Genomic DNA, 12,367 nt, shown 5'->3' on the forward strand with positions numbered 1-12,367 from the left:
TGACTGGATGCTTGCAAATTGGGGTCCGTTGTACATTTGTGAGCCAAAAGGTAATCTTCTCCCTCACGTAATCTTTATGTGACAGAATGGAGCGGCCCTGAAAGTGGTTGCTGATATAATGGAGCGGTTGATTTCATTCTATGGTCACTGGACTCAATCTGAGATTACCATTTTGTCCATTTGGTTTGCTTTAATTTACGTTGGGTCTTTTATTGGATGTTGGAATTTGTGGTTTTATTCAAGGTTTCTTGCATCCTTCTACCGATTTCTAATGCATGAAAATTGAACTGATGAGTGTGTGTCTCGAGGTAACCACTCCGTATTGCAACTCAACCATCCATCGTTACTTTCTCTCTCATCTTCGCTCTCCTGATTTTTCATTTCTCCGTACTAGACTTCTGAAGATCTATTTTTTGAAGAAATCTCCATCAGATGCTTGCAAATTGGGGTCTGCTGTGCATTTGTCAGCCAAAGGGTAATCCTTTCCCTCACGTAATCTTTATGTGAAAGAATGGAGCGGCCCTGAAAGTGGCTGCTGATGTAATGGAGCGGTTGATTTCATACTATGGTCACTGGCTCAATCTGAAATTATCATTTTGCCCATTTGATTTGTTTTAATTTACGTTGGGTCTTCTATTGGATGTTGAAGTTTGTGGTTTTATTCAAGGTTTCTTGCATCCTTCTACCGATTTCTGATGAATGAAAATTGAATTGATGGGTGTGTGTTTCGAGGTAACGACTTTGTACTGCAACTCACCCATCCACTGTTGCTTTCTCTCTCACCTCCTCTCTCTTGATTTTTCATTTCTCCGTATTAGACCTCTGAAGATCCATTTTTTTAAGAAATCTCCATTGGATTCAACTTTCTTCCTATCTCCTCTTATTTTCCCTAATTTTTTCCTCCTGTATTGGAAGGTGAGAATCATGTAGTCACTGTTTTTTTTTTTGCCGTCAATTTTATTATCCTTTTTTTCCTTGTGCATATTTTGTTCCTTATTTGAACCCTTCATGCCATAATCATTTTGTTTCTCTTTTTTTTCGCTAGAAATCTTTGTCTCCCTTTCAAGAGAGGAAGGGTATTATTTTTTTCTCTCAGTTTTATTTCCTCTTTTTTCCCCCATATGCATAATTTTTTCCTTACTTTCTTGCCATAACTATTCTGTTTTTTCCTTTTTTATCCAATAAATCTTTGTTACACTTTAAGAAGCAAAATAAAATTTTTTTGAATGTTTTATCTCTTTTTCTTATTGCCTAGCTTGACTTGATTCACGCATCTTGAAGAGCGATCATCCAAGAGGAGAAGGAAAGAATAGTTTAACTTTTAGTGACACTGTTAGCTTTAGGTTTTTCTTCATTTTTTTCTGGTATTTTTGGTAATTTTTTCTTGGGTCAAGATTGGCAAGAAAAGTTTATTTTATTTTGTCATTTTTGCACATTTGATATACTTATTAGATGACTATTTCTCTTGGTTTCTTCTTTTTTCCCCTCGATTTTGAGGATTTAGCTGACTGCATTTTTTTTGCCTTATTTTTAGGTTAGAGAAGATGATGAAATGGTTCTGGTGTGATTCTCAAAATATTAGCCTAAGACGATTTTTTATTGGGACCTTATGAAAAAAAAAAACATACTATTTTCTCCCATTTTGCAAATAAAGAACTAGAAGTTCTCTACTGTCCAAAACAATAGCAGCCCTAACTAAAGGATGCAATTGATCGGAGGAAGTAAAATAAGTGTTTTCATTGAGATGCAAAACCGATAATCTGTCTGCTGTAGTATTTGCCTCTCAAAACACATGAAACAACTGTCGAAGATAGTTCAAGCAAGAGTCCCCTTATCTTCCGTAGCACATTACATAGCGTCCATTTGGCTAGATCCCCTGAGCTAATCATGCAAACAAGGACTTCAAAATCCATCTCCACTTCTAAATTATGGAAATCCATTTCCCGACAAAAGCACTAAACCTTGCATTAACGAGAGACTTTCACCTGCCAGAACATCAACATCTCCAAACTCTATATAATAAGCAAAGATGAGCCTACCATTGTGATCACAAAGAATACCACCACCTAATCCTTTCCCAAAGACCACACTAGCATCCGTGTTGAGCTTTCTCGAGGTTTTAAAGGCCGAGACCAAGCTACTGCTATCCCTGACTGACGCCGATGAAAGAGGCGGACGAACCTAACCCATGGGTCATCCATGTCCCGGCGAAAATGGCTTACTTATAAGATTTTGGCATTACCCAGTTGTTCCAGGAACTGATCAACCTTGAAGAAAACCTCTTGTGCGTCAAACTGCAAGCCCTCAAATCTTGCTCGATTGTGCATCTTCCATAAAAATCAGATAATAATTAAGGGCATAGCCGAACATATATGATCTTTCGAAGTGAACGGCGATGAGCAATATCAAGACATCCACATTGCCGAGAGGGAATATTTCATTACATCGAGAACACTAAATCTTTTTGTAAAATGATCCCAAACAAACGCAGCCTCAGGTCCAAGAAGTAGAAGATGATCCACCAATTCCTCCTCTTGCAAGCAACAATGACATCTAGATGCAAGAATAATGCCGCGCCTCCTCAAAACCAGGTCAACAGGTATTAGGTTTCGCATTGCCCGCCAAGCAAAAAAGGAAATATTTAAAGGTAAAAAACTGCACCAGATAAGCTTGCTAACCAGCGATGAATTCCTATGTAGATGCAAACTCTCCCAATCGACTTGATCGAGAACCACCCTGAGGTCGAGGGAAACCAAACTATCGAATCCTCCAACTCTGGAAATAAAGAGAGGTGGGACTTGCTGAATCAGGTGAGTTGGCAGCCATTGCCACAACTTCAACATGCTCCGTTTCCCCGTTGTATAGAACTCAGAAACCAGCATATGCAGAGGATACGACACTCCCAACACTTGAGCTAATGGATCTGGAAGCAGTCATCGATCATGCCAAAAATCCATAAACCCCCTGCTAAGTACCATCGAATATTCTCTTCAGCGAATAATCTAATCTCTTCCATTCTTCTCTAAGCAACAGAGGGACGATGGGTTATGGCTAGAGACAGGTGAACTCCCTTGACATATTTTTTGGTGCATAAACAACGCCCACACAAAATCATTTCGGTGGAGAACCACCAGAGCTTACAAGAAAAGACCCGACAACTGTCCTCAAAAGAGCGAAAATCGAAACCTCCCTCTCAACATGAAAACACAAATTATTCCTAGAACTCCAATGAATTCGTTTATTATCAGAATTCTAGTCCCATAGCAAACCATTGCATATTCTACCTAGCCTGACAAACACAGCTTTAGGAGGTTTCAAACCTGGAGCAAGAACATAGGAATGGATGAGAGAACATGCCTAAATAAAATAATCTTTCCCCTAATCGAGAGTAATTTTGAACTCCAATGCTGCAAATGCTCTCATTTTGATAATAATACTATCGAACAAAAAATATATAATCCTTCCGCAGGTAATGGGAGCTCCCAAAATAAGTGAAAGGGAAAGACTGTTGACGAAAACCAATTTTATTTGAGACTAATAGCACTTGTGCATCTGAAACTTGATTCGAGATCAAGAATGAACTCTTCGAAATATTTATTTTTTGTCTCAAATATGCTTCATACATTTTAAAAAAGGCATCCAAAACATCCAGATAGTCCTTCGAGTACTATGCAAAAACTAGGATATCATCCGTAAAAGCCAAGTATGGAACCCTACAACCTGCATTAGCATAAAATCTATGATCATTTTGCAAGTATAAGTGATAAATGTCGTGCCCCAAGAAGTTCGCCACCAATAAGAATAATGCCGGAAACAAAGAGTCCTCTTGTCGAACGCCTTGAGTAGACTTAAAAATTCCCGATGGAACTCTATTGATCAAAACTGAAAATCAGGAGTAAGCCAATGAACGGAAAAGGAGATCAACATTCCACTCTTAGAAACCAAACTGCCGCAACATAAATATGAGAAAACTCCACTCTACCCGATCATACGCCTTCCCATGTCTAACTTCAGGATCAAGTTAGGATCCGCCAAACGTTTATCCAAGTCTGAAATAAGCTCCTATGCAAGCATTATCTTATCACATATATTGCGTCCAGGGACAAATCTCAACTGCCATGGCACAATTAATTTCGGGAGCAGGCGATTCAGTCAATTAATAAAAACTTTCGAAATAATTTTCGAACTAACATTACACAAACTGATTGGTCTGAACTCTCACCATCTTGAAGCACAACTAACCTTGGGAATAAGCATAATAGAAAGACTAGTAAAACCCCTAGGCTGTTGTACACCCTTAAAAAATTCTTGAACTGTAGCCACTAAATCATCACGAATAATATCCCAACATGATTAGTAAAATCCAACCGCGAACCTGTCAGGATCATGTGCAGTGTCCCTTGATATTGTTAGGACCACTTTTTTGATCTCCTACGAAGACGACAGGTGCTTCAAGGTTTTATTTTTATCCACCTCCAATTTAGGCAATGCAAAATCTAGGTAAGGGACCACTCTGCCCTCTCGGTCAGCTGAGAAAAGATTAGAACAGTATCAAATAGCCGACTATTGAATAAAAGAATCTTCTTCTAGCCATCCTGACAATTCGTCACAAATTCAAGAAATAAGGTTAACTTTACGATGTTGTTTAACTGAAGCATGGAAAAACTTAGTGTTAGTATCCCCTGATTGTATCCACTTAATTCTAGATTTCTGATGCCAGAATTCACATTTGAGAGCTAAAACTCTTGAATGGCCAGCTTTGACTTTCTCCAACCGAATTTTGGATTGCAGGATGTAGCCATGATTATATTCCTTTTCACACTATTGAAGCACCTGCTTAGCGACTAGCACCCGATGGGAAATATTGCCAAACGAGCTTGAGTTCTACTCCTTCAGTTTGGCCTTAATTATCATCAACTTACAGAAGAATTTTTCTATCCCTTGGGTCTCTACTGGAAACTCCTATGTATTCTTCACCATCTTACAAAACTCCGAATGATCGCACCACACATTCAAAAATTTAAAGGCTTTTTCCTGAGTTTGCAAACTTCCACATTTCACCAGCAAGGGGGCATGGTCGGAGTGCCCTCTCATTAAATGAGAAACCTTAGAAACATCAAATAAATTACCCCAAGCATTGTTCACTAACACACGATCGAGACGTTGCCATAAGTGTCCATTAGTCCACGTGTATGGTGTCCATCAAAATCAATGGAACTCAAGCCACAATTGTACATGGTCTCATTAAATTCTTCCATGTTGCAAATAATTGGTGGAGCCCCCCCTAACCGTTCAGCAGTACTTGAAATGACATTGAAATCTCTAACAACTAACCAAAGTAAGTTTCGGACAATGATTTTTTCTAGAGCTTCCCAGAGCCCTCGCCTACCTACTCTAGTGCACTTGACATATACTACTAACAAACTAAAGTCATAAGAGTGAAACGCTTAGACTCACATGTGAACCAGTTGATCCCCTACCTCTCTAAAATTAATGTCAAATTCGTCAAACCAAAACAGCCAAATTTTACTGTCGAAGAAGGAGAGAACGAAGAAAAACTTTAGCATATAATGTATGGTCTCTATTTAAGAAGCGTCCGTCATCGGTTGGACTAAAATTAGCAAACGGATAGTATAACAGAAACACAAGGTGTAAAGATAGCATTGAGAATCCCGACGAGAAATTCCCCTCACATTTCACACCAACATTTGAAGCGGACTAATCATTAAAAGAGAGGAGATTCACAGTTTGAGAGAAGAAGCGGTGCAGCTTTTTGCTATAGTTGACTGGTCTACCAGATTTTTTGCTAAATTGGTCAATTGCTCCACATTTTTTGAATCTAACATAGCCCTTGAGGGCAGATATACTGTAATAACTTAGAGTCCCTCACCTTTGCGTTCAAAATTTCCTTGAACTGGTGCAACGACTACTTCACACTAGATTGTTCTTGAAAATTGTCCGTTGAATTCCTCCTCCTAATTAGCAATTGCTTGGTTCGTCATGGAGAAGAACCTATTGAACAGCTTGTGTGAACCAAAGCCTTACTTCTCAATGTTTCTATCTCATCGGCATGCTACTCAAGAATTGAAAAGTAATTTGAAGTGGCCAAAACATCTTCTAAATCCGACTCGAAAGTCCTCGCCACTTGCTTGGCCACTTTCAGGTGCTGAAGGTCTAACTCAAAATATGGGTGTCCTCACCACTTGCTTCTCAAGTTGACGGCACACCGTGGTGGTTGAAAGTTCCCATCACGTTCGCCTATGCAGCTTGAGTGGAACAATTGCCACTTCAACCATAGCCTGATGCTTTTCTTTCCTTGATGGCTGCAATATCGAGTATTCATTCTCACGAGACCCCTTACCCTTAAGGCAGTCCATGGCAATTTTCCTAGAGATTGGGTGTACTTTCAGATGAGTCAAACGTTGTTGATCAGCCATAGCAACCTGAACACGATCAAAGTCATTGAATCCATCGCTCGATCTCACACCATCCACCAGCTACTTCCGATCCTCTAACACCACTTTCCATTTATCTGTTTTTTGAATGTAAATTTGTTTGACAGACTTGGAAGTATGGGGGTTGTCGTCACGCTGAACAGGTTTTAGAGATGGATTTTTCTTAAAGCATTCTTCATTCGAGTGTCCAATACGTTCAAAGCAAGCACAATAGGCGAGCCAATTCTCGTAGTCTATCTTTTGTCAGTGGCCGAAATTTTTATATCCAATCTAGAGGCGACGGATTGGTGGTTTAGCAACATCAACCTTCACCAAAACTCACGCCAACAAAGGCTGTTTCAAGCTAGACGTAGCGGAATCAATTTGTAAAAGTCTTCTTAATAAAGAACCCAGCTTATGTAGCAAATTTTTATCAAAGAAAGAAAGAGGTAGGCCAGACAGGATAACCCATATAGCGGCAATAGATGATTCTTGATTAACTTTGAAGTCTAATATCCACTTAGACACCATCATCGATGAGTTTTGAACAAAACAAGTACGTTTCACAAAAAGCCATGTGTAATTCTCTTCAAGGGTAGGGCGAATCAAGGCATGGTTGGAGTCCAAGAAACCAATCGAACAATCACCTTTGAGCCTTAGAGAAACAAAGAACTTACTAATGATCTCCATCGAAGTTCTACGATAAGCGAATAGTCCAACAAGAATATTGCTAAAGGGGGCTGCGAACTTGGAGAAGTCATCACGGGTTAGGACCAAAACTAGTTCCCCTTAGTATGAACCAAGAGTTCCTACATCCAGCATTGGTTTCGCGGTGGACACCAGTATATCCGCAAATGTCTTCCTTAAAGGGGGCGGCCTTTCTGAGATGGGTTTTGGCTGTCAAGTAGCTGCCATAGCTCTGCCGTCTTGCAAACCCTAGAGCACAACCACAGTAACTTTCATAAACAATCTTAAGTTAGTACAACTAGTTATGAATTATGATAGTAACTGATATAGTGTAAATGGGCTAATGAGAGCAATTGAAATTTGAAATAGCATGAGTGGAGGTCCTTGTCCTTGTCCTTGTCCTTGGGGGAGGGAGTGGAGTGGAAAACTGGCGTAGTATGTATTTCACTATATATTTTGTGTGGTGCCGTTGGTGTTGCCTTTAAAGAGCGTACGGCCGCTGATGGATTTAGTTCATATTAGCGTTTGAACAAACACTTAGTTGGCCAACTTGTGGGCCTATTCCTACATCCAATAATCATTTTCTATTTTTTGTTGGAGTTTCGTCTTTAGTAAATTTGTGAATTTTCCTTATAATTTCCTTACCTAAGAGGAAATTATTTTACCTTTGATGCTATTACTTTGTGATTTTTTTTAGGTTTCCTTTTTATTTTTTTGGGTCTTTTGAAGCTCATTTGCTTTTTGTTTTAAGGGTAGCTATGCGAATAAAGAAGAATGAATAGTAGCTAATGGCAAGTTTTTCAAGTATCTGCTATTTTTTCTTGCATAGGTGTTTGTTGAAGTTATAGCTCATGAACGGCATTATTTTTGGTTCTCTGGACTTTTTATAATTATAGAAATAAAGCACTTTTTTATCATTTTTATTACATACATCACATCAAAAAAGTATTACAATAACTTTTTTCAAAAAATTATCCTAAAGTTGCTGGAAACTTTTTATTATATTTTAAAATTTTGACAAATATATTATACTGCAAAAATATGTATGTAATGTAAGTAGATATATTTTGTGTAAATAATATCCTATTTAAAGTATAAAAATTTGTTGGTACACAAGAGCAAAGTGTTAGTAAGGTTAGTAATCAAGGCATAGAATATAAATATCTATTTCTAATTGCATGAACACTCAGGGTACATTTGATAAAATTGAAGTTTGAAATCTGAAGTCTGAATCCATTAAGTTATTGAATTGTTAAGTATTACATCTAATACATTTGAGTGTATATTACATTCAGTGATAAGTAAATAGCTTATCACTTAATTTTGGGAACAAGTTTTGCCTAAGAAATTCAGTACCACTTAATTAATTCAAATGTTTAAATTTTCATTATCGATTTGAATTTGTTAAGATCTAAATTCATTAAATTTAAGTGTTAAACTAGGTTATCAAACAGGGTCTCAGACTTATTTGAATTGTTTAGTTATGAATTTATGTTGATGAATATGTAGTAATTATTGTCAAGGCAAGCACTATCTTTTTGTTTGCTAATATGGTTGCCGCAAGTCCATATATAAGTTTAAGATATAAGTTTGATTTACAACATGTATATGTATTCCATGTTAAATGACTATTAAATAGTTAGCTTAAAGACAGCGTTAAATAGCTAATCAATACATGATATCCAAATTATTTGTTTTTATCTATTTGTAAACTCAGGCATTTTATATCCATTTCAGTTTACTAATTTTGAATCCAAATGCTAATTAAGAAGCACTATAACCAAATTCAGACTTGTGCTATGTATCCTTACGCTTGACCTTTTTAATGAAATACACCAACCATCATAAATAGAATATAGCCAACTCTTGAGTAATTGGTTCATTCATTTTGTGATTTCAACCAACATTTAGGATATTCACCAATTGTCATTCTTCCTATTAAATTCATCTATGGAAAAACTTTAGCATTTATTTAAAACTATGAATTTAATTATTTTATTAATAATTATATCTGTTTTCAGTAATTTTCTATCACTTTTAACCAAGAGTTCTTTAGTTCCTTTTCGTCTTCTGTATTTTGGTAGTCTATTACACAAATATTTATAATTGGAGTATCAGTTCTTTTAGTGAGTTTGTCACTTGACCAATCAACTACAAGAATGGGCAAAAATTATCCTCTCAGATCAGTCATTAGTTTTCTCCTATCAATATTATTTTATTTCTTAATGCGTGAACTATAGAGCTATTTGTTTAGCCTTCTTTTGTGCTCCTGATCTATATTTATATTGTATTTTTTTACCTATAATGTCTTAAATATATCATACTTGTGATGTTTAAACCCAAAAATTCTTTTAAAAAAAAATAAAAAACAATTCAACAAAATAGTAAGATTAGATTCTTTAAGTATACATTTGACTACAAGTGAGTTCATGCTGCAATATCCTATAATTCAAATAAGAATAAAGCCACATATTATGCAAGCAGAGAATTCATGAGAAACTATTCAATGGTGTTGAAATGCATTTGTGAACTATCATTGTATTCTGTTGCCTCCGTTAAAAAGTTGCTGCAGAATATCATCACCATCATTAATGGTGCTTTTGTAGAAGCAGGTAAATTTTCTCCTTTTATCACCTTCACGTGTATTTTATTTCTTAGAATCTTAACTGATGATCTTTGTTCTCACATATCAAAAGACATACTAATAATCCCGCTTGCATCGAAATAGAAGGAAGGTCATAGTACTATAGATTGCATTGCACAAGTAAAAAAAAAATGATAAGTTATTTTCAATCACTAATTTACTATGTTTTAGAGTTATATTAAAGCAAATTATTTGTTTACAGGAGACACTTGTTACAATTTGTGAGTCACGTAGTTTTAGAGATAGCCAGATCATTACCACATACCATGAAACGGTTAATTGGAAAATAAGAATAAAAAATAAGTGCTTTAAATAGGATGAAAATTATATTGTAATGACAAACTCTTTAGTGAATATAGCATTATTTTTGTACGAAACACAGGAAATCTCAGCTATGATAACTTGCCTTTTTGCACTACTTAACATCTAATTATAATGCCTGGAACACTTCCCCTATCGATGCTCTCCCATCGCTACTGGTCTTAAACGAAGTTATCCTTCTCTTGCCAATTTATTGTATTTAGTGATGTGTACGTTACTAAAATTCTTCCTCTTTTTTTTGGCAGATAACATAGCAGACTAATGAATTGTAGGTTGCATCAGGTCATTTAAAAATTCATTCAGCATTTACCTGTTTTTGTCCAATTTATAACAACCATACGTGCTAATATTCCTATTGTTTAGGTTCCTATTATATACGAAACTGATTTTTCTGTTGAATAGGAATGCAGACCTTTTTCAGCTTTCTAGATTCCTATTATATACATTTTCATTCCATTTAAAGTTCTCCAAACTTTCCTGACCTTTGAAGTAATGTAAGTGCATTAATTTGTCACCCTCCGTTTGCGATTCATTGTGATGAATTCATTAAATTGGGCATGCTTGTCTTCAATCCCACCACGTTGTTGTGCAATTTATGTCTCCTAATTAGTTCAATGCATGGCAGTGTGATTCAATTGGTGAGTCATTGTAACATAATTAAATATAGTATTTAACAATTTTTAATGCAAGAGATGTGGTAGAGACATTAACGAGTATGTCACAATTTTTAATACAAGATATATGGTACAAAGATGAGTACATATGTCGCAATCAATTTATTTTATTTTCAATGAGTTAGGAAATAATTAATTTATTGTGAGAGCTGCCACAAGATAAACTTAATTAGTCAAGTGTAAAATTGCAACTCGTTAAATTTATTACTACATCTTATTAAATTTTAAAGTGTTAAATTTTATTAGAAATAATCCTTGTCATGAGAATAAATTGTAATAATATATTATTTGGATAATCTATTTTCTAATTCCAATAATAGAGATATAATGTGTAATGAGTTTTAATAAAAGCTGTAAACGCATATTTGAAATGGGAGTTAAAAAGAAAGAATATGAAGGACAAAAGAAATGACACATAATTAGACCACATCTACCACCAAAATCATTGGAGTTTATTTTTAGATTTTGAAGATCATATGCCTCAACTTAGCAACATCTTTTTCTTGAAGAGTTCAATAATCCATCGTTCCAAATTGGATTACTCAAAATCAATCAAATTTTCAGTTCAATTGAGTTGAACTACAGAGTGTCGAGTTATTGAATCCAATCAGATTAATAACTTAACTCGACCATATGACAAGTTCAACATCTAACTGGTTGAATTGTCGGACCAATTGAGTTTAAAAAACATGGTTTCATGAAGATTGATAATAACTTGCTAGTTGCTATTGGCTCTTAAATCATAAGTACAATTTATAGATAAGGGAATATATAATTAAAGCTTATTTGAAAACCTTCTATAGTATCATTTATTAGGATTTTTGTTTTATTACATCTTACCGCAAATCACTATTAATTTTTGCGGATCTTAGTATATAAGTTTGAGGAGGAGTATTGTAACTTTTGTTGAGATATGCCAACTTTTTCTACAAATTTTATTACATTGTGTTTAGTATAAAAATAATTTAGTTAATAATTAAATAAGTTTTGTTGTTAGGATATTTGTTAACAAAAGAATGTGTTAGTTTGTTAACAAATATTTTAGTTAAAATTTGCTGAATATGAGTTATCAAATAGTTTTGTTGAGATTTTTTAGAGAATTATTAATTAGAATAATGTTAGTTTGTTTCATATAATCATTATAAATAGTAAGTTGATGAATAAATAATACAAGCTCATTTTCAACTTCAATACAAGTCTTTTGTGAGCCATTTTTTCAATATTAAGAGTGTTGTTTTTTCGATTATGCCTTGAAAAACCGATAAAGTGGTATCCTATGTTTTAAGGCCTAAATTATTTTTTTAGAGTGAGTATATTGGGTGAGGATCATTTATAACTTTAAAAACATGATAGGAGAAAACTTTTTATCAAATGTTTCAACTTTTAGTAGTGAAACTTACCAAATTTGGGCCACCAAATTTTGGGCTTATTTGGTAGTCAATGACTTATGGGATGTGATGGAGACAGGTTATGTTTCAGCACCATTTGAAGAATCGATAGATTCTTCAATAGATACACAAATTAGAAGCCACAGAGTTGCAATTAAACAAAGATCCAAACCCAATATTCATGTAGCAATTTTGAATGCTATTTTCACAAGAATAATG

This window comes from Coffea eugenioides, chromosome 7, assembly GCF_003713205.1.
Source record: "Coffea eugenioides isolate CCC68of chromosome 7, Ceug_1.0, whole genome shotgun sequence".
Taxonomy (NCBI): domain Eukaryota; kingdom Viridiplantae; phylum Streptophyta; class Magnoliopsida; order Gentianales; family Rubiaceae; genus Coffea; species Coffea eugenioides.